Source organism: Portunus trituberculatus, chromosome 11 (genome assembly GCF_017591435.1).
Source record: "Portunus trituberculatus isolate SZX2019 chromosome 11, ASM1759143v1, whole genome shotgun sequence".
Classification (NCBI taxonomy): Eukaryota; Metazoa; Arthropoda; class Malacostraca; order Decapoda; family Portunidae; genus Portunus; species Portunus trituberculatus.
In genome coordinates this window covers 3,451,914-3,479,047 of record NC_059265.1, presented here as the reverse complement: position 1 = coordinate 3,479,047, position 27,134 = coordinate 3,451,914, and the positions used below count along the sequence as shown (strand labels likewise).

The 27,134-nt window shown below is 42.0% G+C and overlaps 1 protein-coding gene and 1 long non-coding RNA gene across 2 annotated transcripts in view; one reads left to right on the top strand and one right to left on the bottom strand.

Moving 5' to 3' along the window:
- Positions 1-1,761, bottom strand: part of LOC123502426 — a 16,826-nt gene extending 15,065 nt beyond the window's left edge. The window contains exon 1 of the long non-coding RNA XR_006674052.1: positions 1,701-1,761. This is a non-coding gene — a long non-coding RNA (uncharacterized LOC123502426). The remainder of the gene's footprint in view (positions 1-1,700) is intronic.
- Positions 1-27,134, top strand: part of LOC123502384 — a 273,598-nt gene that overhangs the window by 195,411 nt on the left and 51,053 nt on the right. The window lies entirely within an intron of this gene.

Below are 27,134 nucleotides of genomic sequence, written 5' to 3'. Positions count from 1 at the left end.
TATTATTTATATACGAATTCATTGACTCATCTATCTGCCTGCCTATCCATCTATCTGTTTGTTTGCCCAACTGTCTATTTACATATCTATCAACCCATCAAATTACCCGCTTATCCATCTATCTTCACACAAGCATATAAATACCTACCACCACCACCACCACCACCACCACAACCACTGCCAGTTCCCGCATCTGCCCATTCAGTCAGTTAGCCAAATAGTCAGTCAGCCAGATAGTCAGTCATTTAGTTAGTATTTTATTCATTTATCAGTCAGTCAGTCAGTCAGTCAGTCAGTCAGTGAGTCAGTCCAAATGTCAGTCAGTCAGTGAATCTATTAGTTAGACAGGCAATCTATCCATCAATCCGTCAATCTTTCAGCCACTCAATCAATCAATATTCACGATGCAAAACAAGCAAACACACCATCACCAACAATCACCACCACCACCACCAATACACAGCACACTGACATCATCACCACCAACACTTTCTAAAGGTGTGTACACACTTACTGAATTTCCACGCATCGTTTTATCGTTGCGTATCACCTTATAATGCGTTACCGTGCAACAGGGTATTGTACCCATTTTTGCCTATCCGCGTGGTGTATCATCGTTGAGTGATGCAACAGTGTCATTCAGTTTGTTCCTGACCGTAGATATGAGTGCAAATGTGCAGTTGTCTGTGGCCACGTTTAGTTTTATTCATGAACATCAAATCAAAAAAAAAGGAAAAATGAATGACGGAGTTGGTGGGTGTCTACACTCTATGTATGTGTAATGAAACAATACTGTGTTGACTGACTTGAAATTCCAGCATGTGACGGAACTGTATCAAAACGTGACAAGGATACACACAACTGATTTTGAGTTTGTCTGCAATTGGGGTCAAAATTGCAAAAAATATTCATGCCCGTCCACGACAACACTGAACATGCAACTGGACGATCCCACGCTCCTTGTCCACACACACACACACACACACACACACACACACACACGAAGGTTGGTAAGTTGTGTATCATTCCTTTGAGATGACGCCAAAATACCGAAAAATGGCGGATGGAACCCGTTGCGTAACTTTGTGTCATATTTTGACACGCAACGGTGAAGCACTATCCTGTCAACACTGCTACGCAACGGTGATCCGATACGTGGAAATGCAACAAGTGTGTACACGCCTTAATTAAGAGAGAGAGAGAGAGAGAGAGAGAGAGAGATAAGGGTGTTTACTAGAAGTGTCAGGAGGCGGCGTGTAACTCTTACAAAGAGTGTCTCCATCTTGTGGTGGTGATTGATGCACTACATAAAGCAGAGTTCAGTGTAATTATCTTCCAGCAGTCCACCTCGCCATGCCCTCTTGTGTTTCTTGTTAAAGCAGGCACCACCCTCCCCACGCATTATAACTACCATACGCCTAATTAACTACCTTACCGCTAACTGTCCACATGTGACTCCTTCAATGCACGACACACCTTCCTAGTACAGCCTGTCAACCCCGTCACTGTCCCATCACCGTCCCATCACTAATGACTCTGTGGCACCATTAATTAACTACCCTTCTCTATCCACTCACTCCCACACGTCACGTCACCCCTTCAGTGCATTATTATACAGCTTTCTATTAAATTATCCGCCCCATTACCGTCCCATCACTGTCTCATCATGTTTGTTACCTCCACTCTATTAATAGACTCACCCTCTCACTGAGCAGGTGGAGCTGGTGGACTAGGTGGGGCAAGTGGGGCGGTCACCGTGTTCCCAGGTCTCGTGTCTGGTGAGGAAGAGGACGTCTGGTCACTGGCGGCGGTGGTGGTGGTGGACGTGGTGGGGGAGTTGCCAAATGGAAATATTCTACGTCACCAGATCCACCTTGAAAAGCCGCAAAAAGACCGCCAAATCATTGTTATACATGCTACAAATGTTCCTAGACGAAGTAATTGGCTTGATTAACACACAGGCTAATCAGTATAGGCCCCCGTTGACCGTTTATCCCTCCGAGTGACGCAGAGCAAACCTGTCTCGGGAGTCTCGATCGCCACCCTCTAATCACTCGCCTTTTAAATCCGATTGATGTTTAATTGATTGATTGATAAGTTTATTGTTGTAGCAGTGTATACACCATCGAAATGTTGTTCATTTCCCTATGAATGAACCTATCAAATTACCAAGTTATCTATCTATCTATCTACACACAAGCATGTAAATATCTTCTCCAGCACCGCCAACACCCACACCTGCCCACCTTCGCCATCATGAACGGGAGTGTGTCAGTTTACACATTACTACTAGTATTTCCATGCAACTATATTGTGGCATTATATCACCTCAGACGCTGTGGCGCCATGCAACAAATTGTTCACTAATTTCGCTTCACTTGCAAACCAGATATTGTTTTGCATCTCTTTCAACTGATAGGAAAACAAGTCGATACATTATGCATTTTATTATATCAAGAGATATTGTGTTGCCATTAGAAATATATAGGAGTATCATTCACAAGATATCGTCATATCAGTAGGTATGAAAAATAAATACAAGTAACAAAAACTGCACCACGTTACAAGACACTGGCCAGACACTTAAATTAAGTATTGCATTGAAAGACTCACAAAACATCATCTCGGGAAACACGTAACAATACCTTTGTGCTTCACAACAGGAATGATGAGTGATGAGCAGAGGAATCGTGACCCAAGAGGTTACCTTCCTCTCTTAGTCTACACTCTCCTTTCTTAAATACTATATACATATGTACACCGTACACTCCTATTACAATGCTATGCATAACTTCTAAATATTACATTTTCTGCTGGTGTAGATAAGGCATTGCAAAAACATACCCGCTACATATCTACAACTGTCTACAAATTCTACAAATTTATCAACCCAATCTACAAATGGTCAATGAAATACACTACACCAGTGATGAAGATCTGTGGCCAACCTTCAGAACTTTATTGGTACGTCTCCAAGAATCACCCTTTTCTTCTTTCTCTTCCTTTTTTCCTCCTCTTGTTCCTTTGGCAACACCGGCAGTAGTAGCAGTCTGGTGTCTGTTGTATGTCATGCACGCTCACTCCAAAAACTTGCCTCACTTCTTTGGCGTTAGTAGTACTGAATCCTGGAACAAGAGATGGAACAATATTGAAATGGCGTCCTCCTCAATGCCTGTTGTCTTGTAGTACACAGGGTTGGGGAAGGAATTGTGGATGATGTAACGATAAGGATGGTATGTTAAGGAGAGCCAAGGTGGATCGGGTTTGCGTGAGTGGCTCTGTAGACCTAAGGAGGAAAACTGCCGTACCAAACCCATAATACCAAAACAATTGTTCAGTTTACTGTCCATATCAATTTGGAACACTGCCAAACCTGTTATAATGGTCAACAATTTGAAATCATTGAAACTAGCTTTGTCAAATCCCTTGGATACTGCCAACATGAAAAACCTCATAGTACCAATAAACGCACTTACAATTCACTACAAGCACACAGTATGCACCAATACTGACACCACACCACAAAACACACCATACACAACTGACACACACACAAACAACTTAAATCACTCAAAACTAACCCAAAACACCCTGCAACACCTCAAAATATAAAAGCTCACCCAAAACACATTACAGACACCCCTGACCAATATCATCAAAATATACAAACACACACACAACACACACACACACACACCCAAGTGAACCAATATCATACACTAGACACACACACACACACACACACACACACACACACACACAGAGAGAGAGAGAGAGAGAGAGAGAGAGAGAGAGAGAGAGAGAGAGAGAGAGAGAGAGAGAGAGAGAGAGAGAGAGAGAGAGAGAGAGAGAGAGAGAGAGAGAGAGAGAGAGAGAGAGAGAGAGAGCAAACAAATCTTAACAGAAAACAACAACAACAACACCAAAAACCACAATTTCCTTTACTCCTATATCCAGGGCAGAACACGGAGACACAGGCTTGCCCGACTTTAGTGAACAGCGGCGGGCAGTCAGTGTGGTGCAAGGTGTAGGTAATCTGCGCCGTGAATTGACCGCCCACAGCCTCCGCCACGTCCACCTCATTCTGCCTGTCGTCACCTGGGAACGAAGCGGGTAATCAATGATAAAGGACACTTGTTATAAGGGCCCACTGACACTGAGCTAGCCTGTTGAGGGCCTCAAAACATACTCAAAAATCCTTGTATAGGCCCAATTCACTCTTACACACACCCACGACAAACCACACATACCCAAACCCTCTTAAAATCTCAATAACATTCCAGAACACACTAAGAAAACACAGAACAGGTTAAAATACCTCCAAACTCACTAGAAACACCCAATATTTAATGAAATATCCCCACACACACCCAAAGACCACTAACCCCCCACCACTTATAACACTCATAATAATACCAAATCCCACTCAGAACACCAACCAATCCTCAAAGTTCTCCCAAACCACACTCAAAACATGCTAATACACTTACCTAAATATTACACCTTGGCTTCTTCTACTATTCCACCTTTATTTCTCTTTTCTTCATTCTTCTCCATTATTACTCCTTCTTCTTCCTCCTCCTCCTTCCATCCACACGTCTGAGCCTAGAAACACATCAAAACACTAGATATTAGGCAAAATATTTAGGAAAAGGAGGGTGACTTAAGTATTGTAGCTTTGCTGCTGCTCCTCTTCCTCCTCCATTTCTCCTCTCTTCCTCTTTATCCTCCTTTATTTCAACTTTCTTCCTCTTTCTGCTACAATTATCTAAACATCTGAACCTAGAAACCCACGAAAACACGTAGAAATCACTAGATATTAGGCAAAATATCGACGAACTGTGGATTTGGAAAATTGGCGCCAGCCACTACCTGGGTGGGCTGTGGTCATCCGAGAGAGAACGGGAACGGGGCTGACTCGGCTAAATTACGTAAATCATTTCATTTCAAAATGACTTTTACAAAAACGAGGCCACGGCCAAATGCTTGTTATTTTATGACGTGATAAATACTTAAACTAATTTTCAAAATATCAAAATATCTCCAGCTTAACTGGTTTTTAAAAAAGGTCTAAATTAAGTACGTTAAAAGTACAAAACATTTTAACCCATAAATCTCTTAAAACGTCCTGTAAAGTCAAGCCATTTTCACTTGGCGTGTATTTTATCACATTTCAGGGAGTCTGAGCTTTCTTTTAGGGCATTCTACAGCGTGTTAGACCGAGAAGCAGAAACGTGAGCAAATAAAATAAAGAAAAATAAGAGCTTTTTACAACAGCACCAAACACCATTTCAAAGTCCACATATTTCACTCAATAGATTGATTTCACACTTAAAAGAGGACAGGCACTCTTTTGCTACCATAAAGGCCCACTTATACCTTGAAATGAAAAAGCTCAAAACTCCAAGTGGGAAATTTTGAGCGTTAAAAGCCTTTAACATACGCCATAAAACACCACTAAACGCCACATATTTACCCAGCACAGGCGCGGAACACACTTCAAACACTACGAAACATTTATAGAAACCATAAAAACATACCATGGAAGCGTAATATTAGCGTCAGGAAATATTGGAAAAAGTATTTGACCCAACTGGCTGGTGACGGGTGGGTGAGGGCGGTGTAGGGTGTTGGCTAGGGGACCGTCGGGGGAAGCGGCCTGGAGGCAACACCGGCGGCGGGACATCCATATATAGCCTTTATCATCTCACCAAACCAAAATTAAGCCACACAGAGAAATTTTGACTAGACTAAATGAAATGTTAGACTGGTGGCTACCTTGTGACACATGTTTGGCCGAGGGTAAGTGAAGGAAACAAATATGAGAGGGTAATACAGACGCCTTGCTCTTTTATGCTCCTTATACCATTACTTGAAAATATTTGCGTACTGTTTTCACTCTCATATGTAAAGAAAACCTAACATTAAGTGAATAGCCTTATAAATACCTTTAATAGACGAAGATTAGGCAGTGTGGTGAAGGCTTGCACGGTTTGTCATACTGATTGCCTCTTGGTGCTCCTTGAAAACTGTCGGTAATATAGCAACACTTCACTTTATTTGTGTGTGTGTGTGTGTGTGTGTGTGTGTGTGTGTGTGTGTGTGTGTGTGCGTGTGTGTGTCTCTGGGTGTGGATGTGCATGGGTCAGTATAGCCCACCGCCACAACTGTGTTCACCACCACCACCGCTAAGAGACTACTGCCGTAGCAAAAGGTTATCTGTGAAGTCAGGACGCATGTATATATGTTTATGATAACTATCTGTCACTAAATCTCTTATTAATGAGACGCTATGCTTATACAAATACCACATGTCGATTTATTGGTTATTGTGACATCTTCCTCTTCGTTATCGTGTCCAGCTTTTGTTATTTGTCAAAGCAGGAAATATTAAATTGTATCTTGTTGTACAGCGAGTGTTGGCAAATCCCGCGAGGCAATAAACAAGGTGCTTAAAAGGCAGACTGTACTATTTTTCTCATTCTCCATTTCTACCGCCTGATATACGAGTATTTCTGACAATAAACCAGGGTGACAGGATACTAAGTAGAGCAATATAGACTTTTTTTCTATCTACATACACATCTATATTATTATTTATATACGAATTCATTGACTCATCTATCTGCCTGCCTATCCATCTATCTGTTTGTTTGCCCAACTGTCTATTTACATATCTATCAACCCATCAAATTACCCGCTTATCCATCTATCTTCACACAAGCATATAAATACCCTACCACCACCACCACCACCACCACCACAACCACTGCCAGTTCCGCATCTGCCCATTCAGTCAGTTAGCCAAATAGTCAGTCAGCCAGATAGTCAGTCATTTAGTTAGTATTTTATTCATTTAATCAGTCAGTCAGTCAGTCAGTCAGTCAGTCAGTGAGTCAGTCCAAATGTCAGTCAGTCAGTGAATCTATTAGTTAGACAGGCAATCTATCCATCAATCCGTCAATCTTTCAGCCACTCAATCAATCAATATTCACGATGCAAAACAAGCAAACACACCATCACCAACAATCACCACCACCACCACCAATACACAGCACACTGACATCATCACCACCAACACTTTCTAAAGGTGTGTACACACTTACTGAATTTCCACGCATCGTTTTATCGTTGCGTATCACCTTATAATGCGTTACCGTGCAACAGGGTATTGTACCCATTTTTTGCCTATCCGCGTGGTGTATCATCGTTGAGTGATGCAACAGTGTCATTCAGTTTGTTCCTGACCGTAGATATGAGTGCAAATGTGCAGTTGTCTGTGGCCACGTTTAGTTTTATTCATGAACATCAAATCAATAAAAGGAAAAATGAATGACGGAGTTGGTGGGTGTCTACACTCTATGTATGTGTAATGAAACAATACTGTGTTGACTGACTTGAAATTCCAGCATGTGACGGAACTGTATCAAAACGTGACAAGGATACACACAACTGATTTTGAGTTTGTCTGCAATTGGGGTCAAAATTGCAAAAAAATATTCATGCCCGTCCACGACAACACTGAACATGCAACTGGACGATCCCACGCTCCTTGTCCACACACACACACACACACACACACACACACACACGAAGGTTGGTAAGTTGTGTATCATTCCTTTGAGATGACGCCAAAATACCGAAAAATGGCGGATGGAACCCGTTGCGTAACTTTGTGTCATATTTTGACACGCAACGGTGAAGCACTATCCTGTCAACACTGCTACGCAACGGTGATCCGATACGTGGAAATGCAACAAGTGTGTACACGCCTTAATTAAGAGAGAGAGAGAGAGAGAGAGAGAGAGAGAGAGAGAGAGAAGGGTGTTTACTAGAAGTGTCAGGAGGCGGCGTGTAACTCTTACAAAGAGTGTCTCCATCTTGTGGTGGTGATTGATGCACTACATAAAGCAGAGTTCAGTGTAATTATCTTCCAGCAGTCCACCTCGCCATGCCCTCTTGTGTTTCTTGTTAAAGCAGGCACCACCCTCCCCACGCATTATAACTACCATACGCCTAATTAACTACCTTACCGCTAACTGTCCACATGTGACTCCTTCAATGCACGACACACCTTCCTAGTACAGCCTGTCAACCCCGTCACTGTCCCATCACCGTCCCATCACTAATGACTCTGTGGCACCATTAATTAACTACCCTTCTCTATCCACTCACTCCCACACGTCACGTCACCCCTTCAGTGCATTATTATACAGCTTTCTATTAAATTATCCGCCCCATTACCGTCCCATCACTGTCTCATCATGTTTGTTACCTCCACTCTATTAATAGACTCACCCTCTCACTGAGCAGGTGGAGCTGGTGGACTAGGTGGGGCAAGTGGGGCGGTCACCGTGTTCCCAGGTCTCGTGTCTGGTGAGGAAGAGGACGTCTGGTCACTGGCGGCGGTGGTGGTGGTGGACGTGGTGGGGAGTTGCCAAATGGAAATATTCTACGTCACCAGATCCACCTTGAAAAGCCGCAAAAAGACCGCCAAATCATTGTTATACATGCTACAAATGTTCCTAGACGAAGTAATTGGCTTGATTAACACACAGGCTAATCAGTATAGGCCCCCGTTGACCGTTTATCCCTCCGAGTGACGCAGAGCAAACCTGTCTCGGGAGTCTCGATCGCCACCCTCTAATCACTCGCCTTTTAAATCCGATTGATGTTTAATTGATTGATTGATAAGTTTATTGTTGTAGCAGTGTATACACCATCGAAATGTTGTTCATTTCCCCTATGAATGAACCTATCAAATTACCAAGTTATCTATCTATCTATCTACACACAAGCATGTAAATATCTTCTCCAGCACCGCCAACACCCACACCTGCCCACCTTCGCCATCATGAACGGGAGTGTGTCAGTTTACACATTACTACTAGTATTTCCATGCAACTATATTGTGGCATCATATCACCTCAGACGCTGTGGCGCCATGCAACAAATTGTTCACTAATTTCGCTTCACTTGCAAACCAGATATTGTTTTGCATCTCTTTCAACTGATAGGAAAACAAGTCGATACATTATGCATTTTATTATATCAAGAGATATTGTGTTGCCATTAGAAATATATAGGAGTATCATTCACAAGATATCGTCATATCAGTAGGTATGAAAAATAAATACAAGTAACAAAAACTGCACCACGTTACAAGACACTGGCCAGACACTTAAATTAAGTATTGCATTGAAAGACTCACAAAACATCATCTCGGGAAACACGTAACAATACCTTTGTGCTTCACAACAGGAATGATGAGTGATGAGCAGAGGAATCGTGACCCAAGAGGTTACCTTCCTCTCTTAGTCTACACTCTCCTTTCTTAAATACTATATACATATGTACACCGTACACTCCTATTACAATGCTATGCATAACTTCTAAATATTACATTTTCTGCTGGTGTAGATAAGGCATTGCAAAAAACATACCCGCTACATATCTACAACTGTCTACAAATTCCACAAATTTATCAACCCAATCTACAAATGGTCAATGAAATACACTACACCAGTGATGAAGATCTGTGGCCAACCTTCAGAACTTTATTGGTACGTCTCCAAGAATCACCCTTTTCTTCTTTCTCTTCCTTTTTTTTCCTCCTCTTGTTCCTTTGGCAACACCGGCAGTAGTAGCAGTCTGGTGTCTGTTGTATGTCATGCACGCTCACTCCAAAAACTTGCCTCACTTCTTTGGCGTTAGTAGTACTGAATCCTGGAACAAGAGATGGAACAATATTGAAATGGCGTCCTCCTCAATGCCTGTTGTCTTGTAGTACACAGGGTTGGGGAAGGAATTGTGGATGATGTAACGATAAGGATGGTTTGTTAAGGAGAGCCAAGGTGGATCGGGTTTCCGTGAGTGGCTCTGTAGACCTAAGGAGGAAAACTGCCGTACCAAACCCATAATACCAAAACAATTGTTCAGTTTACTGTCCATATCAATTTGGAACACTGCCAAACCTGTTATAATGGTCAACAATTTGAAATCATTGAAACTAGCTTTGTCAAATCCCCTTGGATACTGCCAACATGAAAAACCTCATAGTACCAATAAACGCACTTACAATTCACTACAAGCACACAGTATGCACCAATACTGACACCACACCACAAAACACACCATACACAACTGACACACACACAAACAACTTAAATCACTCAAAACTAACCCAAAACACCCTGCAACACCTCAAAATATAAAAAGCTCACCCAAAACACATTACAGACACCCAAGTGACCAATATCATCCCTACACACACACACACACACACACACACACACACACACACACACACACACACACACACATGTAGTGAACACACTACACTACACTACAGAGACAGAGAGAGAGAGAGAGAGAGAGAGAGAGAGAGAGAGAGAGAGAGAGAGAGAGAGAGAGAGAGAGAGAGAGAGAGAGAGAGAGAGAGAGAGAGAGAGAGAGAGAGAGAGAGAGAGAGAGAGAGCAAACAAATCTTAACAGAAAACAACAACAACAACACCAAAAACCACAATTTCCTTTACTCCTATATCCAGGGCAGAACACGGAGACACAGGCTTGCCCGACTTTAGTGAACAGCGGCGGGCAGTCAGTGTGGTGCAAGGTGTAGGTAATCTGCGCCGTGAATTGACCGCCCACAGCCTCCGCCACGTCCACCTCATTCTGCCTGTCGTCACCTGGGAACGAAGCGGGTAATCAATGATAAAGGACACTTGTTATAAGGGCCCACTGACACTGAGCTAGCCTGTTGAGGGCCTCAAAACATACTCAAAAATCCTTGTATAGGCCCAATTCACTCTTACACACACCCACGACAAACCACACATACCCAAACCCTCTTAAAATCTCAATAACATTCCAGAACACACTAAGAAAACACAGAACAGGTTAAAATACCTCCAAACTCACTAGAAACACCCAATATTTAATGAAATATCCCCCACACACACCCAAAAGACCACTAACCCCCCACCACTTATAACACTCATAATAATACCAAATCCCACTCAGAACACCAACCAATCCCTCAAAGTTCTCCCAAACCACACTCAAAACATGCTAATACACTTACCTAAATATTACACCTTGGCTTCTTCTACTATTCCACCTTTATTTCTCATTTTTTCTTCATTCTTCTCAATTATTACTCCTTCTTCTTCCTCCTCCTCCTTCCATCCACACGTCTGAGCCTAGAAACACATCAAAACACTAGATATTAGGCAAAATATTTAGGAAAAGGAGGGTGACTTAAGTATTGTAGCTTTGCTGTTGCTCCTCTTCCTCCTCCATTTCTCCTCTCTTCCTCTTTATCCTCCTTTATTTCAACTTTCTTTCTCTTTCTGCTACAATTATCTAAACATCTGAACCTAGAAACCCACGAAAACACGTAGAAATCACTAGATATTAGGCAAAATATCGACGAACTGTGGATTTGGAAAATTGGCGCCAGCCACTACCTGGGTGGGCTGTGGTCATCCGAGAGAGAACGGGAACGGGGCTGACTCGGCTAAATTACGTAAATCATTTCATTTCAAAATGACTTTTACAAAAACGAGGCCACGGCCAAATGCTTGTTATTTTATGACGTGATAAATACTTAAACTAATTTTCAAAATATCAAAATATCTCCAGCTTAACTGGTTTTTAAAAAAGGTCTAAATTAAGTACGTTAAAAGTACAAAACATTTTAACCCATAAATCTCTTAAAACGTCCTGTAAAGTCAAGCCATTTTCACTTGGCGTGTATTTTATCACATTTCAGGGAGTCTGAGCTTTCTTTTAGGGCATTCTACAGCGTGTTAGACCGAGAAGCAGAAACGTGAGCAAATAAAATAAAGAAAAATAAGAGCTTTTTACAACAGCACCAAACACCATTTCAAAGTCCACATATTTCACTCAATAGATTGATTTCACACTTAAAAGAGGACAGGCACTCTTTTGCTACCATAAAGGCCCACTTATACCTTGAAATGAAAAAGCTCAAAACTCCAAGTGGGAAATTTTGAGCGTTAAAAGCCTTTAACATACGCCATAAAACACCACTAAACGCCACATATTTACCCAGCACAGGCGCGGAACACACTTCAAACACTACGAAACATTTATAGAAACCATAAAAACATACCATGGAAGCGTAATATTAGCGTCAGGAAATATTGGAAAAAAAGTATTTGACCCAACTGGCTGGTGACGGGTGGGTGAGGGCGGGTGTAGGGTTTGGGCTAGGGGACCGTCGGGGGGGAAGCGGCCTGGAGGCAACACCGGCGGCGGGACATCCATATATAGCCTTTATCATCTCACCAAACCAAAATTAAGCCACACAGAGAAATTTTGACTAGACTAAATGAAATGTTAGACTGGTGGCTACCTTGTGACACATGTTTGGCCGAGGGTAAGTGAAGGAAACAAATATGAGAGGGTAATACAGACGCTTTGCTTTTTATGCTCCTTATACCATTACTTGAAAATATTTGCGTACTGTTTTCACTCTCATATGTAAAGAAAACCTAACATTAAGTGAATAGCCTTATAAATACCTTTAATAGACGAAGATTAGGCAGTGTGGTGAAGGCTTGCACGGTTTGTCATACTGATTGCCTCTTGGTGCTCCTTGAAAACTGTCGGTAATATAGCAACACTTCACTTTATTTGTGTGTGTGTGTGTGTGTGTGTGTGTGTGTGTGTGTGTGTGTGTGTGCGTGTGTGTGTCTCTGGGTGTGGATGTGCATGGGTCAGTATAGCCCACCGCCACAACTGTGTTCACCACCACCACCGCTAAGAGACTACTGCCGTAGCAAAAGGTTATCTGTGAAGTCAGGACGCATGTATATATGTTTATGATAACTATCTGTCACTAAATCTCTTATTAATGAGACGCTATGCTTATACAAATACCACATGTCGATTTATTGGTTATTGTGACATCTTCCTCTTCGTTATCGTGTCCAGCTTTTGTTATTTGTCAAAGCAGGAAATATTAAATTGTATCTTGTTGTACAGCGAGTGTTGGCAAATCCGCGAGGCAATAAACAAGGTGCTTAAAAGGCAGACTGTACTATTTTTCTCATTCTCCATTTCTACCGCCTGATATACGAGTATTTCTGACAATAAACCAGGGTGACAGGATACTAAGTAGAGCAATATAGACTTTTTTTCTATCTACATACACATCTATATTATTATTTATATACGAATTCATTGACTCATCTATCTGCCTGCCTATCCATCTATCTGTTTGTTTGCCCAACTGTCTATTTACATATCTATCAACCCATCAAATTACCCGCTTATCCATCTATCTTCACACAAGCATATAAATACCTCTACCACCACCACCACCACCACCACCACAACCACTGCCAGTTCCCGCATCTGCCCATTCAGTCAGTTAGCCAAATAGTCAGTCAGCCAGATAGTCAGTCATTTAGTTAGTATTTTATTCATTTAATCAGTCAGTCAGTCAGTCAGTCAGTCAGTCAGTGAGTCAGTCCAAATGTCAGTCAGTCAGTGAATCTATTAGTTAGACAGGCAATCTATCCATCAATCCGTCAATCTTTCAGCCACTCAATCAATCAATATTCACGATGCAAAACAAGCAAACACACCATCACCAACAATCACCACCACCACCACCAATACACAGCACACTGACATCATCACCACCAACACTTTCTAAAGGTGTGTACACACTTACTGAATTTCCACGCATCGTTTCATCGTTGCGTATCACCTTATAATGCGTTACCGTGCAACAGGGTATTGTACCCATTTTTGCCTATCCGCGTGGTGTATCATCGTTGAGTGATGCAACAGTGTCATTCAGTTTGTTCCTGACCGTAGATATGAGTGCAAATGTGCAGTTGTCTGTGGCCACGTTTAGTTTTATTCATGAACATCAAATAAAAAAAAAAGGAAAAATGAATGACGGAGTTGGTGGGTGTCTACACTATGTATGTGTAATGAAACAATACTGTGTTGACTGACTTGAAATTCCAGCATGTGACGGAACTGTATCAAAACGTGACAAGGATACACACAACTGATTTTGAGTTTGTCTGCAATTGGGGTCAAAATTGCAAAAAATATTCATGCCCGTCCACGACAACACTGAACATGCAACTGGACGATCCCACGCTCCTTGTCACACACACACACACACACACACACACACACACGAAGGTTGGTAAGTTGTGTATCATTCCTTTGAGATGACGCCAAAATACCGAAAAATGGCGGATGGAACCCGTTGCGTAACTTTGTGTCATATTTTGACACGCAACGGTGAAGCACTATCCTGTCAACACTGCTACGCAACGGTGATCCGATACGTGGAAATGCAACAAGTGTGTACACGCCTTAATTAAGAGAGAGAGAGAGAGAGAGAGAGAGAGAGAGAGAGATAAGGGTGTTTACTAGAAGTGTCAGGAGGCGGCGTGTAACTCTTACAAAGAGTGTCTCCATCTTGTGGTGGTGATTGATGCACTACATAAAGCAGAGTTCAGTGTAATTATCTTCCAGCAGTCCACCTCGCCATGCCCTCTTGTGTTTCTTGTTAAAGCAGGCACCACCCTCCCACGCATTATAACTACCATACGCCTAATTAACTACCTTACCGCTAACTGTCCACATGTGACTCCTTCAATGCACGACACACCTTCCTAGTACAGCCTGTCAACCCCGTCACTGTCCCATCACCGTCCCATCACTAATGACTCTGTGGCACCATTAATTAACTACCCTTCTCTATCCACTCACTCCCACACGTCACGTCACCCCTTCAGTGCATTATTATACAGCTTTCTATTAAATTATCCGCCCCATTACCGTCCCATCACTGTCTCATCATGTTTGTTACCTCCACTCTATTAATAGACTCACCCTCTCACTGAGCAGGTGGAGCTGGTGGACTAGGTGGGGCAAGTGGGGCGGTCACCGTGTTCCCAGGTCTCGTGTCTGGTGAGGAAGAGGACGTCTGGTCACTGGCGGCGGTGGTGGTGGTGGACGTGGTGGAGTTGCCAAATGGAAATATTCTACGTCACCAGATCCACCTTGAAAAGCCGCAAAAAAGATCGCCAAATCATTGTTATACATGCTACAAATGTTCCTAGACGAAGTAATTGGCTTGATTAACACACAGGCTAATCAGTATAGGGCCCCGTTGACCGTTTATCCCTCCGAGTGACGCAGAGCAAACCTGTCTCGGGAGTCTCGATCGCCACCCTCTAATCACTCGCCTTTTAAATCCGATTGATGTTTAATTGATTGATTGATAAGTTTATTGTTGTAGCAGTGTATACACCATCGAAATGTTGTTCATTTCCCTATGAATGAACCTATCAAATTACCAAGTTATCTATCTATCTATCTACACACAAGCATGTAAATATCTTCTCCAGCACCGCCAACACCCACACCTGCCCACCTTCGCCATCATGAACGGGAGTGTGTCAGTTTACACATTACTACTAGTATTTCCATGCAACTATATTGTGGCATTATATCACCTCAGACGCTGTGGCGCCATGCAACAAATTGTTCACTAATTTCGCTTCACTTGCAAACCAGATATTGTTTTGCATCTCTTTCAACTGATAGGAAAACAAGTCGATACATTATGCATTTTATTATATCAAGAGATATTGTGTTGCCATTAGAAATATATAGGAGTATCATTCACAAGATATCGTCATATCAGTAGGTATGAAAAATAAATACAAGTAACAAAAACTGCACCACGTTACAAGACACTGGCCAGACACTTAAATTAAGTATTGCATTGAAAGACTCACAAAACATCATCTCGGGAAACACGTAACAATACCTTTGTGCTTCACAACAGGAAGGATGAGTGATGAGCAGAGGAATCGTGACCCAAGAGGTTACCTTCCTCTCTTAGTCTACACTCTCCTTTCTTAAATACTATATACATATGTACACCGTACACTCCTATTACAATGCTATGCATAACTTCTAAATATTACCGTTTTCTGCTGGTGTAGATAAGGCATTGCAAAAAACCATACCCGCTACATATCTACAACTGTCTACAAATTCTACAAATTTATCAACCCAATCTACAAATGGTCAATGAAATACACTACACCAGTGATGAAGATCTGTGGCCAACCTTCAGAACTTCATTGGTACGTCTCCAAGAATCACCCTTTTCTTCTCCCTCTTCCTTTTTTCCTCCTCTTGTTCCTTTGGCAACACCGGCAGTAGTAGCAATCTGGTGTCCGTTGTATGTCATGCACGCTCACTCCAAAAACTTGCCTCACTTCTTTGGCGTTAGTAGTACTGAATCCTGGAACAAGAGATGGAACAATATTGAAATGGCGTCCTCCTCAATGCCTGTTGTCTTGTAGTACACAGGGTTGAGGAAGGTATTGTGGATGATGTAACGATAAGTATGGTATGTTAAGGAGAGCCAATGTGGATCGGGTTTGCGTGGGTGGCTCTGTAGGCCTAAGGAGGAAAACTGCCGTACCAAACGCATAATTAATACGAGCGGAGGAACTTTATGAGTAGGGATTTTGGAATGTTGTGCATGGTAGAAATATTAGTGTTAGCATGAAGTGTACTACAACATGTATAAGGAGGAATAGAGTAAGGAAGGCAGCGTATTTAACATTGCGTGAATTGGCACGCGGGCAGTAGATTTGAGTGGGGGCAGGAAAGGACGCGATCTCGGATGAAGGGAGTGAGTGGCACTCTCTACTCGGACATATGTGGGGTGTGGACGCGTCACGGTGAGCGAGGGTCTCTGATCAGGTGGGTAATGTGATCAGGGCAGTGGAATTTCGTGTTAATATAATCGAGGGTGTCATTATGTGGAGCTAAGTCGTGTATTCAAGTGAGGAGAGTGTGTTTCTCTGTTGTTGGTTAAGAGTGCCGCGTCACTTTCATCGTTTTTTGGTCGAATGTACTTTACTTTATTTGAAATATATGTAAAATTGACTTGGAAGAGAGTTTTCCTTCAATGAAAATCCCAACCCGTGTGGTACAATGATAACACGTCGACGAATGATGAGTGATGAGCAGAGGACTTGTGTCCCGAGAGGTTTTTTTTTTTTTCATGTAGGAAGAGCGCCAGCCAAGGGCAAGAAACAAAGAAAAAGAAAAAAAAAAAAAAAGGCCCACTTGAGTGCTGGCTCTCTAAAAAGTGGAAAAGCGTCAGCCAAAACAAGGAGGAAATGCCTCGATATCTCTCTCTTCAAAGAAGACAAGTCGCAAGAATTCAGAAATACAGATGCAGGTAGGGAGTTCCAGATTGTACAAATGAAAAGGATGAATGATTGAGAGTACTGGTTAACTCTTGCGTTGGGAAGTTGGACACAATAGGGATGAGAAGAAAGCCTTGTAAAGCGAGGCCGCAGGACGAGGGAGGCATAAAGATAGCAAGATCTGTAGAACAGTTAGCATGAAAATAACGATAAAAGAGAAGGAGATTCAACATTTCGGCGGTGAAAAGAGGCTGAATTACTTAGTCAGAGGAGGGGAATACCAAAACAATTGTTCAGTTTACTGTCCATATCAATTTGGAACACTGCCGAACCTGTTATAATGGTCAACAATTTGAAATCATTGAACCTAGCTTTGTCAAATCCCCTTGGATACTGCCAACATGAAAAACCTCATAGTACCAATAAACGCACTTACAATTCACTACAAGCACACAGTATGCACCAATACTGACACCACACCACAAAACACACCATACACAACTGACACACACACAAACAACTTAAATCACTCAAAACTAACCCAAAACACCCTGCAACACCTCAAAATATAAAAAGCTCACCCAAAACACATTACAGACACCCAAGTTACCAATATCATCCCTAGACACACACACACACACACACACACACACACACACACACACACACACACACACACACACACACACACACACACACACACACATGTAGTGAACACCACTACACTACACTACTAGAGAGAGAGAGAGAGAGAGAGAGAGAGAGAGAGAGAGAGAGAGAGAGAGAGAGAGAGAGAGAGAGAGAGAGAGAGAGAGAGAGAGAGAGAGAGAGAGAGAGAGAGAGAGAGAGAGCAAACAAATCTTAACAGAAAAACAAGAACAACAACAACAAAAACCACAATTTCCTTTACTCCTATATCCAGGGCAGAACACGGAGACACAGGCTTGCCCGACTTTAGTGAACAGCGGCGGGCAGTCAGTGTGGTGCAAGGTGTAGGTAATCTGCGCCGTGAATTGACCGCCCACAGCCTCCGCCACGTCCACCTCATTCTGCCTGTCGTCACCTGGGAACGAAGCGGGTAATCAATGATAAAGGACACTTGTTATAAGGGCCCACTGACACTGAGCTAGCCTGTTGAAGGCCTCAAAACATACTCAAAAATCCTTGTATAGGCCCAATTCACTCTTACACACACCCACGACAAACCACACATACCCAAACCCTCTTAAAATCTCAATAACATTCCAGAACACACTAAGAAAACACAGAACAGGTTAAAATACCTCCAAACTCACTAGAAACACCCAATATTTAATGAAATATCCCCCACACACACCCAAAAGACCACTAACCCCACCCCACCACTTATAACACTCATAATAATACCAAATCCCACTCAGAACACCAACCAATCCCTCAAAGTTCTCCCAAACCACACTCAAAACATACTAATACACTTACCTAAATATTACACCTTGGCTTCTTCTACTATTCCACCTTTATTTCTCATTTTTTCTTCATTCTTCTCCATTATTACTCCTTCTTCTTCCTCCTCCTCCTTCCATCCACACGTCTGAGCCTAGAAACACATCAAAACACTAGATATTAGGCAAAATATTTAGGAAAAGGAGGGTGACTTAAGTATTGTAGCTTTGCTGCTGCTCCTCTTCCTCCTCCATTTCTCCTCTCTTCCTCTTTATCCTCCTTTATTTCAACTTTCTTCCTCTTTCTGCTACAATTATCTAAACATCTGAACCTAGAAACCCACGAAAACACGTAGAAATCACTAGATATTAGGCAAAATATCGACGAACTGTGGATTTGGAAAATTGGCGCCAGCCACTACCTGGGTGGGCTGTGGTCATCCGAGAGAGAACGGGAACGGGGCTGACTCGGCTAAATTACGTAAATCATTTCATTTCAAAATGACTTTTACAAAAACGAGGCCACGGCCAAATGCTTGTTATTTTATGACGTGATAAATACTTAAACTAATTTTCAAAATATCAAAATATCTCCAGCTTAACTGGTTTTTAAAAAAGGTCTAAATTAAGTACGTTAAAAGTACAAAAACATTTTAACCCATAAATCTCTTAAAACGTCCTGTAAAGTCAAGCCATTTTCACTTGGCGTGTATTTTATCACATTTCAGGGAGTCTGAGCTTTCTTTTAGGGCATTCTACAGCGTGTTAGACCGAGAAGCAGAAACGTGAGCAAATAAAATAAAGAAAAATAAGAGCTTTTTACAACAGCACCAAACACCATTTCAAAGTCCACATATTTCACTCAATAGATTGATTTCACACTTAAAAGAGGACAGGCACTCTTTTGCTACCATAAAGGCCCACTTATACCTTGAAATGAAAAAGCTCAAAACTCCAAGTGGGAAATTTTGAGCGTTAAAAGCCTTTAACATACGCCATAAAACACCACTAAACGCCACATATTTACCCAGCACAGGCGCGGAACACACTTCAAACACTACGAAACATTTATAGAAACCATAAAAACATACCATGGAAGCGTAATATTAGCGTCAGGAAATATTGGAAAAAGTATTTGACCCAACTGGCTGGTGACGGGTGGGTGAGGGCGGGTGTAGGGTGTTGGCTAGGGGACCGTCGGGGGGGAAGCGGCCTGGAGGCAACACCGGCGGCGGGACATCCATATATAGCCTTTATCATCTCACCAAACCAAAATTAAGCCACACAGAGAAATTTTGACTAGACTAAATGAAATGTTAGACTGGTGGCTACCTTGTGACACATGTTTGGCCGAGGGTAAGTGAAGGAAACAAATATGAGAGGGTAATACAGACGCCTTGCTCTTTTATGCTCCTTATACCATTACTTGAAAATATTTGCGTACTGTTTTCACTCTCATATGTAAAGAAAACCTAACATTAAATGAATAGCCTTATAAATACCTTTAATAGACGAAGATTAGGCAGTGTGGTGAAGGCTTGCACGGTTTCTCATACTGATTGCCTCTTGGTGCTCCTTGAAAACTGTCGGTAATATAGCAACACTTCACTTTATTTGTGTGTGTGTGTGTGTGTGTGTGTGTGTGTGTGTGTGTGTGTGTGTGTGTGTGTGTGTGTGTGTGTGTGTGTGTGTGTCTCTGGGTGTGGATGTGCATGGGTCAGTATAGCCCACCGCCACAACTGTGTTCACCACCACCACCGCTAAGAGACTACTGCCGTAGCAAAAGGTTATCTGTGAAGTCAGGACGCATGTATATATGTTTATGATAACTATCTGTCACTAAATCTCTTATTAATGAGACGCTATGCTTATACAAATACCACATGTCGATTTATTGGTTATTGTGACATCTTCCTCTTCGTTATCGTGTCCAGCTTTTGTTATTTGTCAAAGCAGGAAATATTAAATTGTATCTTGTACAGCGAGTGTAGCAACTCCCGCGAGGCAATAAACAAGGTGCTTAAAAGGCAGACTGTACTATTTTTTCATTCACCATTTCTACCGCCTGATATACGAGTATTTCTGACAATAAACCAGGGTGACAGGACACTAAGTAGAGGAATATAGACTTTTTTTCTATCTACATGCACATCTATATTGGTAATCATTTACGAATTTATTGACTTATCTATCTGCCTGCCTATCCATATATCTATTTGTTTGCCCAACTGTCCATTTACATATCTATCAACCCATCAAATTACCCGCTTATCCATCTATCTTCACACAAGCATATAAATACCACTACCACCACCAACAACAACAACACAACTGGTCCTCCCGGTTGACGTGTAGGGCAGGTGTGTTTGTGATGATCCTTAGTATAAATGTGTATAATAACTTACTAAATCTATTATTAATGAGACACTACTTCTATAAATTGCACATATTGATTTATTCTTTATTTTTCATCCTTTCTTTTCGTTGTATTGCCCTGCTGTGGTTATAGAAAGGCAGTATACATGAAACAGCTTCTACGTTTACAGGGAGTGTTTTGATAGAGCGCGGGAAAAGGAAAGAGAAATCGAGATATTTGAAAGGTATATCGGGAAGAAGTGACCACGGCTATGAAATGTCAGACTGGTGACTGCATTGTGACACATGTTTGGCTGAAGGAAGCAAGTCACATCTCCTAAAACTTGCCTCTTTACTGCAAAACACACTCAGATATTTCCCTCGTTCTCTATTTCTATCGCCTCTTTTCTTGATCTATGAGTATTTCTGGCAATATACCACAGTGAAGTGATCATAAGTAAAGGAATATACACATCTTATCGATCTACGAGTTGATTTATTTATCTATCTATCTATTTATCTTTCTATCTGTCCATTTATCTATTCATTCTAGTGACTATTTGGTGATTTTCTACAGCTTCACAAACTCATGTGGGGGTTTAAATAGTGAAGACTGTGGCCATTAATCTTCTGCCCTCCATACACCCTTCCTGATGTCAATAAAATGGTCTTATCTCTCTCCCTTAGCCCACCACCTCTCTCTCTTTCAGCCCACCACGGACCTCCCTCTCTCTCTCTCTCTCTCTCTCTCTTAGCCCACCACCACCTCTCTCTCTCTCTCTCTCTCTCTCTCTCTCTCTCTCTCTCTCTCTCTCTCTCACACACACACACACACACACACAGAGAGAAAAGATAGAGTGACTAAAATTGGAGGTGGAATAATTGTGTTAAGAGGAAAAGAGTTAGTAGTGTAAAAGTAGTGTAAAATGAAGTGGTGGGTGTGGTGGTGAGTGATGGAAGGCAAGATATCAATATTGTAAGTGTGTATGTACCACCCAAAACAACAAGTGGATGGTCAAATGATCAGTCTAACAGTATGGTGGAAAGCACATTGGAAACAATGACAAATGAAGCTGCAAAGAAAGCAAAAATGGTTCTACTTGGAGATTTCAACTGTAAAGACGTCAATTGGGAAGAATTTGAAGTGGGGAATGGTGGAGAATGGGGTGAGCAGAGCAGCTATTAAATTATGCGGTGGGAAATTTGATGACACAGTGGGTGAGGCATCCAACAAGGGGAAGGAGGGGTGATGCCCCGTCGAGACTGGACTTGATACTCACAAAGGGAGTCCATCTACAAAATGAGATTGAGCATGAGTGTCCTTTGGGGAAGAGTGATCATGAAGGATTGAAATTTGAGGTCAAGGTGGGATTCACCAAATGCCTAAATTATTATGCTAAGGGAAGATACAAGGAGTTGAGAAATGACTTTGGAAATGTGGATTGGTCCCAAATGTACCAGGAAACAAACATGCACTTCAAATATGAAAAATTGATGGAGGCCGCAGAGAAGTTTGTGCCAAAATATATATACTAAGAAAATCTTAAAGGAGATCAATGGTTTAACAAAACCTGTGACAAGGCAAAAAGGGAGAAGGAAAAGGCATGGGAAAAATACAAACAAGAGGAAGTGGAGAGAGAAGCATATAGGAATGCAAGAAAGAAATATGTTCAAGTGAGAACAACAACAACAACAACAACAACAACAACAATTTCAACAGAGAATTGTGAAAGTGATCCCAAAATGTTTGATAAATTCATTAATGGTAAGTTAGAGAAAAAAGAAAGAGTTGATAAATGAAAGGTTGGAGATTATATATATGAAGATACAAGTGTCATTGTTGAAAAATTGAATGAGGATTTGTGCCAAGTATTCACACAAGAAACACAATTCAATCGACGGTGTTACCTGTGTGTGACAAGATGGATGCAACAAAGAGTCACACTGCAAAAGTTTTGTTGAGTCAATTAGATGTTAACAAGGCAATGGGACCAGAAGAATGTTAAAAGAATGAATGTCAAGAGCAGTTGCTAGATCCAATTTTAGATTTAACAAGAACATTTATCAACACGGGACAGGTGCACCCACCAGTACAATCAATGGAAAAGGGCAAATGTATGTAGTACCAATTTACAAAAGTGGATGTCGCATGGAACCATTGAATTATAGAGCTGTTTCTTTGACCACCATTATGTGTAACATATGTGAACAAGTGATCAAAAGCAAGTGGTGTGACTTCCTGGAAAACAAACAAATACTAAGTGAGAAACAGTTTGGCTTTACAAAAGGGAAATGGTGTGTATCAAATTTGCTATGTTTCTACTCAAGAGTGGTGGATATTTGACAAGAGAGGGATGGATGGGTTGATTGTGTAGACCTACACTTCAAAAAAGCATTTGATAAAGTACCACATAACAGATTGATGTGGAAGTGAAGTAGTATCGGAGGAATGAGGGCAAATCTGACGGAGTGGATGAGAAATGATTTGACAGGTAGAGAAATGAGGACGGTGGGAGTGAAGGGAGTGAAGTCAGAGTGGAGGAAGGTAACCAAGGTTCGGTGCTTGGTCCTGATCAATTATTATATAAATGACATGCCAGAGGGAGTGAGAAGTTACTGTAGTATAGGAATATGTTTGCTAACCATAGCCGCAGAGGAGAGTATTGGTAGGATAGAACCAAGAGGTAAAGGGAGGGAAAGGAAAGGGAAGAGGTGGTGGAACAAAGAGAAAGACAAGGCGAGGAAGGAAAGAAGGCAACTGAATAGGAGATGTAGGAGCCTTAGAAGGTACAGACAGAACAGTGAGGTAGAGAGAATAGAGTATGATAGAATGTGGGAAGAGTATAGGAGTAAGCAGCAAGAGGTGAAAGCATTAATCAGGAGGGCCAGAGGGAATGAGGAGAGGAAAATTATTGAGGAACTTAGGAGAAAGGGTGAAGGAGGTAGGAATGGTATAAATTTTTAAGAGGAGAGGAAGGTAATAAAGTAGACCATGTAGAAGAGTTAGTAGTGAATGGAAGGAGAATTAAGGAAAGGGAGGAAATGATTAGAGAGATAGAAGAGTACTGGAAAGCTATCGGAGGAGTGAATGAGCCAGCTAGGAACTTAGGAAACATCACCCTAGGTAGGAAAATAGAGGATGGAATGAATGAAGAGATCAGTATGGATGAGATTGAGAGGTATGTAAAGAAATTAAAGAGAGGTAAGGCTCCGGGTATCGATGGGATTCTGAATGAATTTTACAGAGAGGGTGGTCGAGGAGTGATTGAGGGGCTGCATGAGTTGTTTGGAAGGATTTGGAGGGATGAAAGAGTGCCTGCAACCTGGAATGAAAGTAGAGTGACACTTGTACATAAAGGAGGTAGTAAAAGTAGGAAGGAAATTAGGAACTATAGACCAATAGCAGTGTGTGATTCAGTGTGTAAGATATTCTGTGGTGTGTTGAATGAAAGACTGAGTGAAGTGATAGAAAGAAATAGGGTAATGGGTGAGGAACAGAATGGGTTTAGGAAGGATAGAACAGGTGAGGATAACATGTATGTAGTAAATGAAGTGATAGGGAGAGCGAGAAAGGACGGTAGGAAGAAGTATTTAGCTTTTCTAGACATAGAGAAGGCCTATGATAGAGTAGATAGGAGAATGCTGTGCAAGGTATTAGAAAAAGTTGGGGTGAGTGAGAAGATAGTGAGAATCATTAGGAGTATGTATGAGAATACAAGAGCGGTGTTTAGTATGGGGGATCTGGTGACTGGATGGGTAAGTAATGAGAGAGGAGTGAGACAAGGCTGTCTTCTTTCCCCTTTACTATTTGGCCTACATGTGGAGGAGATGGCAGCGAGAGTGAGGCGAACAGGACAGTATGGAAGGGATTTTGACGTTAGATTCAGCAGGGAGAAGAGTAAAGTATTAGTAGTAAATGGGGATGCATTAGACAGGGACAGGACATGGATGGTGGGTGGGGAGGAAATAGGAAGAACAAAGCAGTACAAGTATCTGGCTGGATGAAAGAGGGTGTCAAAGGACCAAGCAGGAAAGAATAGCACGGACTAACCAATGGGTGGGGAGGCTAGGTAGTGTAGCACGGTGCAGGGCAAATAAGTATGAGGTAGTTAGAGGACTATGGAAGGGAGTAGCTATCCCCAGCATCATGTATGGTTTAGAAACAACAGTGTGGACTAGGAAAGACCTGAATAGGCTAGAGGTGCTGCAGAACATGACAGGCAGGATAGCGTTAGGTGCCAACAGGTATGTGGCAGTGGAGGCGATCAGAGGAGATATGGGGTGGAGTACATTTAGGGAAAGGTTAGCTAAGGCAGTGTTGAGGTATTGGGTTACACTGCAGAGGATGGATGGGAGTAAATGGGCAAAAAAGGTGTCCGAATGGAACGTGTATGGACAGTGGGCACAGGAGTCGTTTAATATAGAAATTTGGGTGGGTGAAATGGAATGGTTGTTAAGAGGAGCCATAGGACATGGAAGTGTAGACGCAAATAAGAGAGAAATCAATAGGCGTGTGGAAGAGAAAGGAAAAGCAGAGTGGAGGAGGGGGATGAGTGAGAAGACAACGCTAGAATGGTATCGGAGAAAGGACCGGCCTACGTGTGAAAGTTTTTATGATGGGAGCCGCGGGGGGGAACTGCTGTTCAGAGCCAGGACCAAGTCCCTGGAGGTGAACAGCAGGGTGTATAGGTGGAAGAATGGAGGAAGCAAGGTGTGTGAGGTATGCGAGAGGGTGTGGATGAGACAGTAGAATACTTGATACTGGAGTGTGCAAGAGACAGGATGTTAGGTGTAGTGACAGAAGAGATAGGAGTAGAAGCATGTAGTGAGATGAGAGAGAGGAATGCTAGGGAATGGATGGAGTACCTGGTGGGGCTGTGTGTTGAGAAACAGGTAAGTGGTCGGGTGATTGAGGGTGTGAAAGATTTCTTAGAGAGTGCCTGGAGGAACGTATGAGAATGATTGAAAGGCAGGGACAGTGTTGCCATGTACTCAATGTTATCTTTGTGGTTAACATGGAAACCTTACCTAGCCTAACCTAATTTGATCCTAACATTAATCTAACCTAACCTAATTCAGCCTGACCTCACCTAACCCAACCCAACCCAACCCCAATGACTGGAAGGGGGGGATGCGTAACACTACCTGACACTGCCCACAGCCAGACTGGTAGCCTGGCGGGGTGGGGCGGGGTGCCTCACCCTTCCTTTAGGTTTCACAATACATATATGAAAACAAATGAAGCGACCTGTGCAAAACAAACAACAAGGGAACAAGGGTAACATGACAAATGAAGGCCGCTGAAAAGAAATGGTTACATATTTCAACAAGTAACGCTATCCTTGCAAAACAAGTCACTTAATCATTGTACAGTACACTATGTTGGAACACTCTCCGCTGTTTTCTTCAAAGCTTGACAACAAAACTAATTTCAAAATTATATTCATTATTAATTATTAATTTTGGTTAAAATACACGTTTACAACACTACAGTGTATTGATGGAGTGATGTCATCATTGTAATAAATGTTATAATGCAGCAAATCTTAATTACATTATATAATTAGGTGAACATTGAAACATTGAAACATTTTATTATCCCTTGAAGAAATACAATTCTATATAGTGAGAATACAGTATAGGTATTATATAGGTACCTATACTGTATTAGATCACTCATTTTGATTTGATTTATTTTGACATTTTCAATGAATTTACAGATAAAATAAAGTCCTTCAATATTTCCTGGAGTGTTAGGAATCTTCCTTTACAGCTTTACAAGCCAAGACACGCCCATCACGCCCACACCCTGCCACGCCCATCACAGCCTGGCCACCCACTGGCCCACTCACTCACAGACGCCCTCCAACACCCACTAACACAGGCTTCACTCTGATACAAGTATTGAAGTGGTATAAGGGTTTGAACAAAGGGGACATAATGTAGTTCTTAGGATCAGTAGTGGGGACACAACCAGAAATAATGGGTTTAAACTTGAAAAATTCAGGTTGAGGAAAGAAATGGGAAGAAACTGGTTTTTCAAGCAGAGTGGTTGATGAGTGGAGCGGTCTCAGTGGTCATGTAGTGAGGGGATTAGGTGAGGTGAGGTGAGGAGAGGTTA